The sequence below is a fragment of the Nothobranchius furzeri genome, chromosome 3, assembly GCF_043380555.1.
Source record: "Nothobranchius furzeri strain GRZ-AD chromosome 3, NfurGRZ-RIMD1, whole genome shotgun sequence".
Taxonomy (NCBI): domain Eukaryota; kingdom Metazoa; phylum Chordata; class Actinopteri; order Cyprinodontiformes; family Nothobranchiidae; genus Nothobranchius; species Nothobranchius furzeri.
Window position 1 is genome coordinate 52315216 of NC_091743.1, and position 7429 is coordinate 52322644.

Below are 7429 nucleotides of genomic sequence, written 5' to 3' on the forward strand. Positions count from 1 at the left end.
CTGAAAATAGTAGCTACACAAAACGAGGCTCTATAAAGAAATGGAGAACCATTACAAACGTTTTGAGACATTTTGATGAATCTTTCATAATTGCTTTTTGTTGTTTGCCACCAGCTGTAACGTCACAAATGGCCTGATTTTGAGATCCCACAGGTCAAATGCACAGCCAGGTCAACTTACCCTGGCTATGACACATCCTACGGTATCTTTTCCCCTCACAGGAGTCTGGGAGTCTACACATAGTCTCTTTAACCAGAGCCTACTTCCTCACACCAGCTGGACTGTAGAGATAATAAAACATAAACAATAACATTTTGTCCTCCAAGGTCCATCACAGAGGAACTATTTTAAATAAACTCCTTTATTCCAAGAAGAAGAAGAAAGAAGATTTTATAATTAAAGTTAATCATTAAATATTGCCATTTATAATTATAAACAATGAAATGTTTCATTAATCTGTGCTCAATGATTGTTTTAGTATGTTTACTTGATGAGGTCATAACATTTACTCTTACAAGTAAAGTTAAGTTAACGCATGACACATAAGTTAACCTTTTGCCCATATTCAGTCTCCACATCAACGAGGGTGTGTTCTGAGATGCTTGGCAACATCTCTCGAACTTGTCAGCCCCTGATTGGCTGGCCAAATCATAATATCATTTCTTTAAAACCAGATTTTAGAGTAATTTGTCAGTTCTACAGCGAGCTTCAGACCGGCCATCTTTAGCACCTCTTTAACCAGCAAGGAGTCTGACACGTTGTCAGACTTTTTAAACCTTTTCCGCACCCTCAAAGCTGAACCAACAAGATAGTTTCCTGCAGAACAAAGCTGATGCGAACTCCTTCAGAGTTATTTTTAAGACGCTTGGTTTCATCTATCGTTGTGACCCGGGGAGACATCCCAGGACTGATTTGGGGTCATCAATGTTTTTCTACGAGCCAGGTGCAGTGGGGTCGTCTGCCCCGGGACATCTCGGATCCAATGGGGGTCTTCCAGAAGGGGTGAGGTAGACACAACGAGATAGCGTCTGTATATGGTTCTGATAATAACATCCTTATAGCTTATATGCAAACCAAATTCTTTCCATCCAGAACTCAGCTCTGAGAACGGAGATTCTGAATACATTATATTCACACATAGATTCCAGACACCCATCTTTTAGTTTGCACCCACTCACAGTAAATAATAGTTCAAACAATTTGTCAAGTCTTAATTGTTTGTAAAATAAATTCTTATTTTGTTTATAAACCTGACTGTTTCTTGAATCAAGGTGAAGTGTATACGATCCCTTAAAATCTTCTGACTAAAACAATAAGACCAAGCAGGTGATATTCTAGTTAAATAGAGTATCACTACTTATTGGTCACAAGTAGTGGTAATAATATGAATAGCTTTTCAAGCAATTTACTTAACCCAATTTACCCTTTATTATCATTACACAGCTCACACTCTAAGTGAGATGCTGGCTTTAGGATCGATAAATAATAAAATCAACATCAATGAAGCTCCAGTGAGATAAATCAGTTGGTGTCCTTCAGTTTAATAATGAAGACAGGAAATATGACTGTAATCAAAGAATAGCTAATAAGTAAATAAATAAATTGAGTGAATTGTAATGTACCAAAGGTCAAGTATTTCACATTGACATACATACATCATTTCATCTAAATGAACAGAAATTAACTTTTTATAAATTCAAACAGAGTCAAGTACGTCCTATATAGTTAATAAAAAATAATTCATTTCTATTTCACTAAACTAATGATTGTACAAGACAAGGTATGAATCGAATGATAGAATGTGATGTAGTATAATGGATATGAAGTGATTTAATGTGATGGATGAAACGATGCAATGGAAGCTAGATGTTTTAGCAAAACCTTTCTGAGAGAGTTTGTGGAGTCTGGGTTGTAAAAGAATGTGGCTGTATGTTTGTTAAACTAGAGATTTGTTTATAAAACCATCCAACGCAATTTGTGCCGAGTCTACACACCCTTGTATGAAGATCCCCAAGCGATCCAAGGGGTCAGGAGGTCAAGGTGGACGCCGCCGATGGCGAGGACCATTGTTATCGGAGCCCGTAGACAGCTCAGAATATGACCCTCTAGTCTGACTAATCTTCAGGTAACGGCAGGAAGCTGGAATGCTTGTTTGTTTCTAAGGCTGTTCGTTGGCTCTTAGAAGAGCCGTTTTGTCTGATATCACCGAGCGTTGCATGGAGGTTTTGACCTGAGGTCAAAAGATAGGATGGTTTCAAAATGCTTGTTTCCGAATTGGCTGGATTGAGTCAGCAAGAAACTGAATTAATCCCAGAAACAATTCTGTTTTATCGCCTGCCTTATTTATAAATGTGGCAAATCAGAATTTGACACGTTTGAGGGCATTACCAAAAATACCTCAGAAGTAACTCCTTCTTTCAGATACAAAGATGGTTAACCCTCTGTGTGAATGAGAAGGTTTTAAACACTTATGTGAAGTGGATGTTAAACATTAATATTCTCATTATAATGTGTATTAGTATACTATACTGATAGACTAACTTGTTAAATCAACACATACTGATCTGGTGTAGTTAAAGCTGCTTTCCGGAGTTTTCTCCTTTCAGAAATGATGTATGATTTGTTAGAAATCCGTAAAAGTGATTATCTTATCATGTACTGTGATATAATGTAAGCAATACGTCTATTTTTTATTATTTTTTTGCTAAGCACGCCCCCTGCCCCGCAGAGCTCCATGCAATAGGAAACTGAGCGCCGACCAGAACTAACCAATAGTGTTAGACTATCGCTTACTTGCTTCAAATTTAAGGAATACCTCGGCTGATGCAGAGTTGATGAACTTTTCACGGACAAGTAAGTCTCTAAAATATAAATATATGAGAGCACAACAGGACATGAGAATAATACACGTAAAACAACGTGTTTTAGCTCCGTTTGTCGGCTACAGAAGCACATTTATAAACAGAAACGTGAAGTCGTGATCTTAAGCAAACAGAGCAACAGATTTTTGTGTGATATGCTTGTCAGCCACTAGATGGTGCCATCGGATAAGAGAAATACTCCGGAAAGAAGCTTTAAGATCTGAAATGGATCACTGCAAGAAAGATACTCATTTTAAACACGTCATTGATTAAAGCACAGCTTCTTCAAACATTTGAATTTAACATCTTGTTCATTCAACACAGTTGATTATTTCAACGTATAAGTTGTGATGTCTCTTAGGAACTTTGAGGTAGGTGAACTTTATTCGGAGTGAGGATGCAGACGTTTTTGGCTGCATGGGACCTTGACTGAGAATGTTATATTTGTGGACTGGAGCAGAGACCTCTGTTTTGGGCCAGACAGATGGTATGTTTGTCTTTGCAAATGAAAGTTACTTTCTGGTAATTTTGTTGATGAAAATTTGACTAATGGTACGTTACACCATCCAAGATGGATGGTTCCATGGATGCTAATCTACAGTGAGATGTAGGTCTGATGGATTGTTCTAATCCTAGTGATTTCCCATCTATTCTCTATTGGCGGGCTAATGCAGAAAATAGACTATGTTCACATTCAGCCTGCCTGTTAAACTCAGACTGACAACAAATCGGACTCTCGGTGAACCTGCTCTTTAAATAATGCTCTAATTAGCAAAATTATTTGCACAGATGATGATAATATTTTGTTCTGATTCAAGATGATGCCTCCCACCACCAGCAAATGTTTTCTCTCATTTTTTCTCTCCTTTTAATTTGTTGCTCAATCATTCCTCCTGGGTTATCGAAAATGGAGCAGACCCACAGAGAGAGTGACAATGAAGAGGCAGATAGAAAGCAAGCTAAGAGGAGGTAAAAAAGAGGGATGCAGGGGGAACAAACCTACAACAGATATGTTTACAGACATCATCTCATCATTCTTCTTTAAGTTCATCATCAATATCCTCTATTTAAAATACAAAAAAAAAAAAAAAAAAAAACACTGTGACCTGACTCAACAACTCTCATGTCATTATATTTACTTCAATTAAGACTAAGGGTTTTTTAAAGGCTGGTAATGGCTTTCATGAAAAGAAAAACCCAGCAACCCCGGACCTTTGTAACATTTGCATAAGCAGCCCTCACACACTCATAGCACAGGGACACAAATCAGCCTGTGCCTCTCGATGAATCAAACTCATCATTCAGCTCCGTCTCTGAAAAGCTCCTCGTCCTCATATTAACAGCCACCCTGTTTAACTGAAAGCTGAAGTCTGACAGACAGAAAGACTCCAGACCCCAGGCATCAATCATCAGAACCGGAGGCAGCTCTGAAACCTTTTCATCTGTGGCTGCTGGTGTCCCAGCGTTTATTAAGTTTGTGCATTCCAGCTGATCATTGGCCCAGAAGCAGCAGTGAGGTGGAAGGACTGCTGACCTGGTGTCAGGAAAGCAATCTCCTTAAACTCAAACAAAATCTAAGAAATGACCATCGGTTTTAGAAGGAGGAGGAGAGAGCAGTGTCACACACTCAGAGATGATGAAAACATTTCTCTGTAATCTACAGATTTGGCTTAGCAAAACTGATAAAACAAAACCGCCAACAACGGAAGAGATGTGACTCATCAACCAAAATCCTCTTTAGCTTGTGCCGGTGTGCTGTCGTAATCACCAGTTTATCTTTGTGTTGCTTGATAGCAGGGATCTTCAGCATGTGGTAAAAACTTCAGTGTGTCACTTTCTGTCACTGCAGGACATTTGCACCCCCATGGTGATCAGGTTAGCAGACAACACCCTCAGCAACTCACAACACAGTGTCTCCACTCTCAGGAAAACACTCAAAGATTGTAAGATAAACTCCCTACTTGTGATCAAATAGTGAACAAAACATTTTAAATGTGTTTTTCTTCAGTTTTATTCCCACACTCGGATCTAACAGCTTTTTTATTCCTGGATCTAGATGAAACACCTGCTGATGTCATAATTTGTCACCTTCAATTAATCGCAAAGACACATTCATACATTTTCATTATTTTCTGCCTCAATGTAAAAAACATATTTTAGGATTAGGATATATAATCTGTTATTTATGCTTAACTTCTAGTTTAATACCAATAATACACATCTGTCTTCAAATGAAAAATGAATGGTTCATTTAGTTTTTCCTCATGTATGGTCTGTTGGAACACAGTCTGTGTCACTAACATTTTCAATCTTCCATTCATCTTCACTGTAATCCCACTTGATGCAACTACCTGCTTGATGCAACTACCTCTGAAAATTATAGCGCAACCGCCAAGGTCATACAGGGACACAAAGAAAATAGCGCTGGAACGATGTGACTAACATGAGAAGATTTTACAAGATTCCTGTGGTTGTTTTGTCACAAAGTGGAAAAATAAAGTCTGTTTTTTTCCTGAATTTTTTGGTATAAAATCACCTGCAGCACCAGAGGTTTCTCCACATGCCCTTGACCAATCAGCAGCCTCTATGAGCAGGTTTGTGTTTTACGTAACTTCATTCAAACGCAGGTTGAGTTCCTCTGTATTTAGTTAAGGATCAGTGGGTCTCAGCAACGGACAGAGTTACAGAATATGTGACGTCATTAACTGAAGACACTGGTTTTCGTAAATAATAATCCGCTGGAATTGTTTTCACTCGTCACTCTCAGTATTTTCTCACCCTAAACTAAGGTCAAACCATGAAAGCAAGCATCAAATTTCCAGGTAAAAGCATGACTGAAACACAAAATATGTACTGACTGTCGATTAATTCAAAAGACAATACGATTCCTCCCTGATAACTTCATAACCTGTAACTGCAGCTCTGAAAAAAGTAAAACAAAAATAAATAAATAAATAAATGCTTCCTCTTATTGACATTAAATAATAATTAGTGACAATTTTAAATTCTGAGACAATTTTTTATAATATTTGTCCTTATTGGTGTGAGAGCTATATGGGGAAAAAATGTTTTTAATTCAAGAACAAATTAGGAAGAACATTAATTAGTATTGATGATTTGTTTATTTATTTGCTTTTCTTCAAACTAAACAAAGAAACACAGTAAAAGTCTTTAAAAACAACAAAAGGAAAACCTAACCTAACCTACCGTAGGTCATTCACCCGTCTCCACAGTTTAACTGGTACTGGCATTATCCGGTTACACAATAACATCATTGCAATATTCAGGATGTGTTCAATACTTGTGCAATACCAGATGTACATTAGTGTGTCTGTGTCAACCCATAACATGCCCTATAGGTTATAAATTGTAAGTCGCTTTGGATAAAAGCGTCTGCTAAATGAATAAACATAAACATAAACGTAAGCCCTTCTACGCTGCATGTTACACGTTTCTCTGGTTAAACTTACCTGGTTTGAATAAATGGGTCGTTAACAGGCTTCTGCAGCACTTGATGGCATGCTGAAGAGGTAATTCAACCATCTGCATTACATGCAGAATAGTGGGCCCTGAGGACCTGAATCGGGCGTAGCGGATCAACACAAAGAAGTGTGCTGACAGTTTGCAATCTGCTGTCAAGATAAATTCTGCTGTCTGCCCCCATGAAGCAAAAGAAAACGTCTGTTGTGGCAAGCTCGTGTTTTGTACACATTTGGGAACTCAACTATTTTAAAGGTTGAATATGGAACAATTTAATAAAAAGCTATTTTTTTTTAAATAATAACTTTACAGGGTGTTTAGAGGTGTGCAGACTGAAGGCAAAATATTTCCTTTAAAAGCTGTATTTTATTAAAAAAATAATCAAATATTTACTTTGACCTGACAGGCACTAGATGTCGAGAGCACATTACCCCAGTGCTGGCTGCTCTGCACTGGCTCCCGGTAAAATATCGAGCTCAGTTTAAAATCTTAACTCTCGTTTATAAGGCCCTCCAGGGCAGTGCCCCCTCGTATATTACTGCGCTTTTGAACAGGTATGCTCCATCTCGGTCTCTTCGCTCAGCCGAGCAGGAACTTCTGGTGGTCCCCCGGTCGAAATTTCGATCGAGGGGTTGTCGTGCTTTTTCTATTTTGGCTCCAACTCTGTGGAACGAATTGCCACTGAGCATTAGGCAGGCACCATCCCTTCAAGTCTTTAAGTCTTGTTTAAAGACTCATTTTTATCTGATTGCGTTTTAGCGCTAGGGTCACTTGAATTGCCCTAACATTATGGTTTTAACTATTCTTCTTTTTAACCCAGATGCTTGATTTTATTTTGTCCGACATTTGTTTTTTTATTGATTAGTCTTATTCCGATATCTCTTATCTGTAATAGTGTTTGCTTGATATTTTATGATTTTATGTTTTTATCCTGCTTTTATGCCCATGTACTGGGAATGTTTTTCTTTTAATGATGTTGTTCAGCACCTTGGGCTTCGGATAATGTTGTAGAAGGTGCTATACAAATAAAATTTGATTGATTGATTGATTGACGGACACAACACTGGGTTTATGTTTACATCTACCAG